We start from the raw sequence: 9,467 nt of genomic DNA, 5'->3' as shown, positions 1-9,467 counted from the left end.
AGTATAGCCAAAAGTAAAAATTAATTTAGGGAGTTATTGTCAAGAACAATTTTCAGAACTTAAAGCTTGACACATTTTCAAAATTAAGTTGCTTAGTCATTGAAATCCATTGCGAGGCAAAGTGTTGAGTAAAGACTTAGACTCTTCAAAAATAAAGACTGAATGAATTTTCAGACCTTTGATTTAGTTCAGCACAAGTGTGGTCACTTTACAGATGGTATTGTTGGATGAGACTTACTGACCATGTTATACAGAAAGCCAACAAACGATCCCTTCTAGTAGCCTTAAAAGCAAAATCTTGACATCTCATCAATTTTTATGGGTACTTTGTATTTTTATCAGTTTGAGTGTTTTGGTATACATTTTTCTCTTCCAAATGGTTTGAAAACACCCTCAGAATGTAGGTGGGTGGGTGGGGGAGGGTAAATATGAGATCTAACCCAATCTAGCAAGCCGTTATCATCAGGCATGATGAATGAGCCTCTGATTTCAGTGGGACTATTCACAGTACCACGTGGAAAGCCAGTGTTGCTGGACAGGGCTCTCATTGATTATATAAAGAAAACAACCAAATAACTAGACCTGAAGTGCTTATAAATGCATCATGTGAGCACACCGAAAAATCAGGGGAACACATACTCTTTAATCTCTCAGGTACAATAATTTGTAGATTGTAACTTGTAACCTCAAGTGTAAAAATGTAGGCAGCAGTGAGAATTTAAGCAGACTATACTCCTTATTAAATGAAATATTTAGCAATTTAGAATTAACAATTCTAATCATAAATGCCAGGCAACCACTTTTGAACTGCTACCATAGCTAATTACTCCAGTGGGAAAGGAAACAGGAGAAAGGGCATTTCAGCTGTGCAAGGACAGATTCTCTCTGAACTATATTTTGTCCAAATAAAACTTGTAGTTAGATGGACTTTGTGGGAATCTTAACCCTTTATTTGTAGGAACTGCAGGGTTTCTGATAATTGTTGTCTTTTTCTTCCTGCTGAATAAACTAGCGATTTTCTGCAAGACTAGCATCATTTATATTTACAGTTTTCTTCTTTTACTTCATCATTGTCTATCATCTCCTCTGGGAAAATGATTTAATGATATTGTTGTTTTAGTGCTGTTATTGCCAGTGCTGTCATTATAGTGGTGCCACGTAGTCAGCAGTCCTTAAGTGCTGGCACTCAGGTGGGCACTGTAAGAGGAGTAAAAAGGTAGCCACTGCCTCTCATTTGGACACCAAAAATTAGACAAACGTGCCAAATTATTATGAACAGGACCTAAAATGTATTTTGGGATTTCCTGGAGACAAAAATCTTTCCTGGAGATCAAAGGCTCTGCAGAGGGATCTGGGCAGGCTGGACTGATGGGCTGAGGCCCGTTGTGCGAGGTTCAACAAGGAGAAGTGCCGGGTCCTGCACTTGGGTCACAACAACCCCACGCAGCGCTACAGGCTTGGGGAAGAACTGGCTGGAAAGCTGCCTGGTGGAAAAGGACCTGGGGGTGCTGGTCAACAGCTGGCTGAGTATGAGCCAGCAGTGTGCTCAGGTGGACAAGAAGGCCAGCAGCACCCTGGCTTGTGTCAGACACAGTGTGGCCAGCAGGACTGGGGAAGGGATCGTCCCCCTGTACCCAGCACTGGTGAAGCTGCCCCTCAGATACTGTGTTCAGTTTTGGGCCTCTCACTGCCAGACAGACATTGAGGTGCTGGAATGTGTTGAGAGAAGGGCGACAAAGCTGGTGAAGGGTCTGGAGCACAAGTGTTAAGAGGAACAGCTGAGGGAACTGGGATTGTTTATCCTGGAGAGGAGTTGGCTCAGGGAAGACTTTATTGCTCTCTACAACTACATGAAAGGAGATTGTAGGCAGATGGAGGTAGGTCTCCTCCCAAATTAACAAGTGACAGGACAAGAGGAAATGGCCTCAAGTTTTACCAAGGGAGATTTAGATTGGATGTTAGGAAAAATTTCTTCATTGAAAGGGTGGTCAAGTGTTGGAACAGGCTGCCCAGGGAGGTGGTGAAATCATCATCCCTGGAAGTGTTCAAAAAATGCATAGATGTGGTGCTTAGGGACATGGTTTAGTGATGGACATGGCAGTCCTGGGTTAATGGTTGGACTTGATGATCTCAAAGATCTTTTCCAACCTAAAAGATTCTATGATTCTATCTTGCTGACTTAGAAAGACTCGAGATCAGGTCCAGTAGAAGTTATGATGATACAGTTTTTTGGGATCAGATTAATTCTTAAACATCTCGTTGAGGGTCTGAGCCTAGAAGAGAACCCTGCCCTTCTTCTCTGGAGGATGAGCAGCCAAGAGGGGAGAGGAATAGACTAGAATGTGGAGAAAAACAGGCTCAACTCCCACAGATTCCCTCAGGTCTCCGGGGTGGTTTTGATTTAGGATGATAATAAGCTACCCAAACACAAGCTCAAGGTGAAAAATGGCCAGCCCTTTAGACAGGAACACCACTTTGAAAACTGTATCCATACTACTACTGCTATCAGTACTACAAAGATGTAGGGTTCCTGTTTGTGTCTGAAATCCCCCTATCCAGAAGAGATGGCAGTTCAAGAGCAGCACGGGGTAATGCAGAGTGCAACAATAAAATGTATCAATCCAGTTGTTTAACCTAGAGAAACTACCTTCTGGGAGGTTAAAGGAAGATCCATAAATATATTTCAATCTGCAAGCAAATATTGCTGAGAAGCTGAGGACTGTGATTTGATTGAGGGAAGTGACATCTGGAAGGAGTTAGGCAAAACAAAGGATGTGGGCTTATACACAGCACATAAGAGGATGGTGGTGTGGTACAATTTATTTTTCACAGCTGATGAAGGTTGGCATTGCATTTGCCATAAGTATTTTTGAACTGTTCTTCTGTCCCCTAATCTGTCATCATTGAGATAAAATGGACAGTAATATGGCTCAGCTGAGTAAGCAATAGCCATGATAATAAAGAATCAGCCCAGTACAGACAGAAAAAAAGCAGCCAAGTTCATTACAAAAGCTGCCTGATTATTCTACATAAAATGTAAAGACATTTTTCTTGGACCTGCATTAAAATGAAAAGAATTTCAGAAGCCAGTGGAGATATATTTTTAAAATGAAAAAGAACAATCAGGCCAGGTAAAACATTTTTCTCACATAAATGTCTGTGTGAACCTTTTTTTCAGGAAACAACAAATTCTATAACAAGCTTCCAGGTAAACCCCACTAATTCTGCTCTACAAAGTTTTTACTTTCCAACACTCTCCAGACTCTAATTAAAATTATTATTAAATGTATTACAGTATCCTGTCTCAGATAGCATTGTCTTTTGCAGTGCTCTTTTCTCTAACTTTTATGATTTGCTCCTATAAACTTATCCTAGAGAAAGACAAAATATTTGAGGTATTACACAACTGTCATGGTTTAACCTCAGCCGGCAGCGAGCACCGCCCAGCCTCTCACTCGCTCCCCCTGCGGTGGGATGGGGGACAGAATCGAAGGAGTAAAAGTGAGGAAACTCGTGGGCTGAGATAAAGACAGTTTAATAGGTAAAGCCAAAGCCGTGCACGCAAGCAAAGCAAAACAAGGAATTCATTCACCACTTCCCATGGGCAGGCAGGTGTTCAGCCATCCCCAGGAAGGCAGGGCTCCGTCATGTGTAACGGTTACTTGGGAAGGCAAAAGGCTGTAACTCTAAATGTGTCCCACTTCCTTCTTCTTCCCCCAGATTTATATGCTGAGCATGACATCATAGGGTACGGAATATCCCTTTGGCCGGTCGGGGATCAGCTGTCCCGGCTGTGTCCCCTCCCCACCTCTTGTGCACCCCCAGCCTCCTCGCTGGCGGGGTGGGGTGAGGAGCAGAAAAGCCCTTGGCCCTGCGTAAGCGCTGCCCAGCAACAGCTAAAACATCCCTGTGTTATCAGCACTGTTTTCAGCACAAATCCAAAACATAGCCCCATACCAGCTACTATGAAGAAAATTAACTTCAAATCCTGCCAAACCCAGCACAACTTAAAGAACATATAAGAAATGCAAGTTTTAAATTTAGAACTAAAAAAAGGGGAAAAAAAGAACAGAATAACTTTACACATGGCTCCAACATCCTGACATACAGTAATTCAGAGTGAGTCACTTGCCATCCAGCAAAGACAGAGTATGGTAATTCAGCTGCCGGTAAACTCTCCGGGCAGAAGTTAACCTACTTTGGATAAGATATATACACATCTATTCTTGGAGTAAGTAGCCTTTTCCATTTTAGTAACTTATTTTAAAAACTGGGAATTGAAAAGAATACTTCAGCTCTGAGATGAAGGAATGTAAAAGTGGAAACATAGGGCTTTATGGAAGATATCAGAAAGTCACATTGAAATCTTGGAGTTAAAGTACACAGAACTGAGGCAGTAATATTCTAAGAGTAACCAGAAAATAGCTGTTGGACCCCAGAGACAAAGTCTTTATGAGTTCGTAAGATTTATCTGATGAGACTTTACACTTTGGAAGAGAAGTTTAGTAGCAGCTTATGAAAGACTGTTCTAATAGAGAAAGCTTTTGTGGAATGACATGAGCAATCACTATACCAGACGTCAGTTATGACTTGTGAGTCTGCTGAGTGTGTATTAATGTGGCTTGATTAATTTCCCTCGGGGACAAAATGTGCCTAGGACAAGATGGCACCCATGAATTTTTAGCAATTGTTTCTGCAAAAGTATCTTCAGAGCGTTAACAGTTCCTCAGTTTTATATGAGATCAAGAAATAATTCAATATCTATTCCTCTTTCTTTGAGAGGTCATATATCCCTACCCCAGCCAAGAAATTATGGTAGGCTGAAGAAGAGAGAGCTTTGTTTAGTGTCTTTCCCTGCCCTGTTGCAGGTCATGCCAGAAAATCTCTGCCAGATGTGACCTTTCCTTTTCAGGTGGGCTGTCACTGATCAGCAGTGTAGCCACAGGTATGAAGTGCACATAACAGGCCCCCAGTTTTGCTTTCAGTTAGTAGCCAGTGAAATTGCAAAAATAAATGTGAGTATAGTGCTGGACTTGAAATGTCTTTAATCACATTCTCATTCCCTTGAGTATAGACGGATTGATTGCAGATTCCAATTTTCATTCCAGGCTATCATTAAAATTTGTGAAGGTAAGGCTGAATCATGTACTGGGCTTCTTGAGCTTCTTTTTCTTATTCAAATCATAGCCATCTCGTGGTTAACAGCAAGAACCTGAATATATTCCTTTTTAATGGATAAATGTGCCGGAGGAATGGGTAATGTTTTTTATATTGTCACTTAACTTGTGCTTGTTTATGCTTAGGGTTGTTTTCTTTAGATCATTTTATATTCAGGCAGACTCCTCAGCTACCCGCATATGTATCAATTTCCAATTAACAAGAAGAGGTGGAAACATGTAAGAATTCGGGTCTCATAAAAGTTTTGAATACACCACTGTAATACCAACAATTATTACAGGGAGAGTAATTGCTCTCCTCCAAGCCAAGCCTAGCTTTCTTTAATTTCAGTAACAGGTTTTGCAGTAATCTATATTGGACATTTATGCCTGGATAAACCAAACAAAGTCACTACCAATCCCAGCAGACCTGCTAAACACTACAGAGCTCTACGTTACTTAAAAGTAGTTTTTGATTTATAAGCTTTATTTATTTCACTTCAAGGTTTTCTCAAACAGGTCTTCTTTCAGATAAGAGTTCAGCAATGCCTGGTATTGAGGACTTAATGGTAATCTCAAGAACGTTACTTCCATTAAGGGAGGGAAGACTGAATTCTCAATTTATTCTACTTCTAAATAATTAATTTGCCTCCAAGGCCCCTTAATAAACTGATCACTGGATGCAGCACAACTGGATGTAACAGCACCGTGAAAGGTCTTGAGGCTATGGACAACTTGCATGTCATTACTCTCCCTAGATGAATCACACCAGTCAAATGAACTTGTTGAATTTTTTGTCGGTAATGGGACCAGGGGTTTGACATTTACAAATGCATTTCTGATGTCTGTTTTGTATTAGATGTCTCCTCTGTGACCTCCAAATCACTTAAACCTTGTAAAAAAAATTCTAGGAAAGAGATATTTAAGTGTTTCCAGGCCTACGACTTGACAATGTTCACAAACTGCATGCTCTTTAAAGGTTCTCAAGAGGAAATTACCCAGCTCGGCATTTCTTTTTATGTAAAAAATATCGCCATGTTGCTAGTGCCAATGACAACATGCTAAGACTGGGTAAAAGCTGGATGAAAACTACAATGTGTTTTTGCATCACATTGGTTTTACTTTCAGTTTCTTTCTTTAATCCATTAGCATTTTACGAACATTCCACTCACTGAATTTTGAATGTGCATTTACCCAATTAAGCCACAAATATATGCAGATTTACCTAATATGGGAACAGAAGCAAAACATTGTGATTTATCTACTGATTAGCCAACTATTTAGCCCCAAAAGCCCCTGCTAAAATTATCTCTTTAGATGGCTGATCTATATGTTATCCTTTTATATTAATTTTTCTATCAGTCTCTAGTTTTCACTGCATCAGATTAACACTGGCAAGACCTCATCCAACTCAACTGTTCTCTACTGCCGGATCTCTTGGTCTGCTCTACTTCAGTGGCAATGCGTGCCCAGAGGTCATGTGTCCATTTTTCTCCCATTTTCTTATAAATCTTTGAAGAACAGCCTTTGGATGAATCTTTGGAACAGCCTTTCAGAGCTGTTCCAAAATCTGAAGGAACACCTTCAACTGAGTTCAAGATCAGCTTTAGTGTTGTGGACTTTAAAGCTCTACATGCTTTCAAACCATTGCAAGCAGCAGGTACAGGTACAACAATCTAAAAAGAATTGGCTAATCAGTACAGAAATGCAATGTACCTCTGCAAGTCCTTAGAAACTTCTTAGGTCTTGTTGGCATCTTCCCCAATGGCACAAAATCATGTTTCCTCCCATGCTTCATTCATTCATGATGCATTCATAATCACTGATATGCTGTGCTTCACCTATAAGCTGCCTCCTACAGATCAGCTCTCGATGTCCCTTGCTTTAGCCAAATAGTGTCATACAGAACCAGACTCTATTAAAATAGAGACTTTTACAGAACATTTTCTTTGATGTTTAGACAAACTGAGAGACCTTTTTTTTTTTTTCTGGGCTGGACCCTGACATAAGGAATGCACACTACAATGTAATTTTGAAGGGATGGAATTCAGTAAAACAATTTATTTCAGAATAAGACCATGCCTCAGTCCTTCTTGAAGGCTATTCGCATGCTAGATTTCAGTTGTTAACTCTTTTGTCTGCTCAAAGGAAAAATAAGACAGGATTTGGTCAATAATAGGGAATGAGCTCTTTTTTAAAAAATCAATGGCTCTTTTATCAAAACTGCAGAAATGACAAACAGACCAAAGTAATACCCCATCTCTGGGTAAAGAATGGAAAATTCTAGCCTGAAGGGTGGACACTGTCGAGAATGGTGGTCAAGTGAGAACAGGAGGCTCAGGATGGGAAACGCCACACAGCTCTCTGTAATCACACACCTGCCACCAGCTCTGATGACAAGGGGGCTGGAGAATGTGAGCAAGAGCTGCAAAGGTGCCCCTGGGGACCAACAGTCACAGGACAGTTCCCCTGTTGCGTGCCTTCTTCCCACCATATACCACAAGTAGCTGGGTGAATGTGGGGTGCTCCTTTTTGGAAGCTATAACCCTAGTCCACCTCACGATATGCAGCAGTGAATCCCCGTCCTTTTTAGACCCTCTACCTGCCCCACATTTGCATCAGACAAGCAGCTGTATGAGGTGGGACTGTTCAAAGGCATCAGTAAGACTCTCATCATTGTCTCCTTCTTTCCAGTCCATGTGCAGATGGTTTGTTACAACAAGAGCATTGGCTGCTGGTTCTCTCTGGGATTAGTATGGTCTAAAAAAGCCTCTGTGAGCACTAGACAGTAAAACAATATGTTTAATTGAATTTTACATGGCATTTTACTGAGGTATTTTTTTCAGAAGTCAAAACACAATGCAGACCCTACCGTGGGCATTATTGGATAACACCAAGAAAACCTGAGTCAATACAATGCTCAATTTTGTCTAGGATCTCCAACCTTGAAGAGCCAGATCTTCAAGGCCTTGGATCTTGCTAAGGCTCATAAAATAAGCGAGCAGATTTTTACAAAGGAAGCAAAACTACAGAGCAGTGGAAAGTTGGATGGGAGAAGCAGGACAATAAGAATCCTTGACTATCTGATCTTTTGGCTAGAAAAATATCATTTAAATCTCTCAAAATCCCTTTGTGCTCTAGCAGAATGGTTAAAAGTTCCTGAAAAAAAAGAGGGAAGAGGGAAATATTTTTGCTGGTTAGGAATATGTATTTCACTATAACATATTTTACATACTATTTAAACCCACGGGAAAATACCATGTTAGAAATGAATTATATCATACAGCACTGAAATATTGCTAATTTAAGATATTTTACTGTGAGATGATATATTATGCTAGACATCTGTCAGTCATTATGAACAAAATTAAATGATAGCCTGTGTTTAAAAATATGTTATGAAGGGCTTGGCAACATCCAAAAGTATAATGGGAAAGTTTTAAAAGGGAATGCAAAGAGGGTAGAGGCACCTAGCAGAGTTTCAGAACCAAATTTTCTTGAATTTGACAGAGGTTTATTTGACACTTTGAGGTTTTAATTATCAGGATAAAGACACTACCTTAAGTTCCAAATACCCCTTGGACTGCAGGGAAAGATGACATTACCATGGGGTCTCTCCATCTTGTTGCTGTTAAATATGGCTTGCATTTAGCATACATATTGTTAGCTCAGACAGTTTTTAAAAGATGTACGAGAGGTAATATAAATATGCTTTGCTCTTAATTGAAAATGCAAAAGACTGTAAAACATTCAGAGCTCTGAAAATGTAAAAGCTGGAACAAAAATAAATCCATTCATGTCACGTATCATAAAAATGATCTCAAACCTGATGTGTAAGTTTAAGTATTTGTCAGGCTGCCAAGTATGGTAGAAGAACATATAGAGTGAACTACACTTAAGAGTCCAACAGACACATACCTAAAGGAAAAGTGGGGTCACGTGCGCATCTCGCCTATACCTCTCAAGCCTGAAGTTTCCAGTCCAGAAAAGAACAGCAATCAAAATCCTCTTTGTTGCTTTTTTTAGATAGGAATGTGAATAATGGGAAAGGATGAAATCCCAGGAGACTCTCAGTGGAAGATACAGAAACTGTCTGGGTTGCCTGTGCATCAGCGGGACCCATCACCTCGCAGCAGTGCAATGGAGCAGCGACCTGATGCTGCACATCCGCCACCACCTGAAAACCTCTCACACTGGACGTGGCAATCTGTAGTGGCAGCCACTGTGAGACTGCCGGGGAGGTTAAGGGGAAGCAGGCATTAGTCCTCCTCCCCCTTGCCCTCCCAAACCATTCACAAGTTATCTGGCTTG

Source organism: Falco peregrinus, chromosome 7, assembly GCF_023634155.1.
Source record: "Falco peregrinus isolate bFalPer1 chromosome 7, bFalPer1.pri, whole genome shotgun sequence".
NCBI classification, from domain to species: Eukaryota; Metazoa; Chordata; class Aves; order Falconiformes; family Falconidae; genus Falco; species Falco peregrinus.
This window is presented reverse-complemented; position numbering follows the sequence as displayed.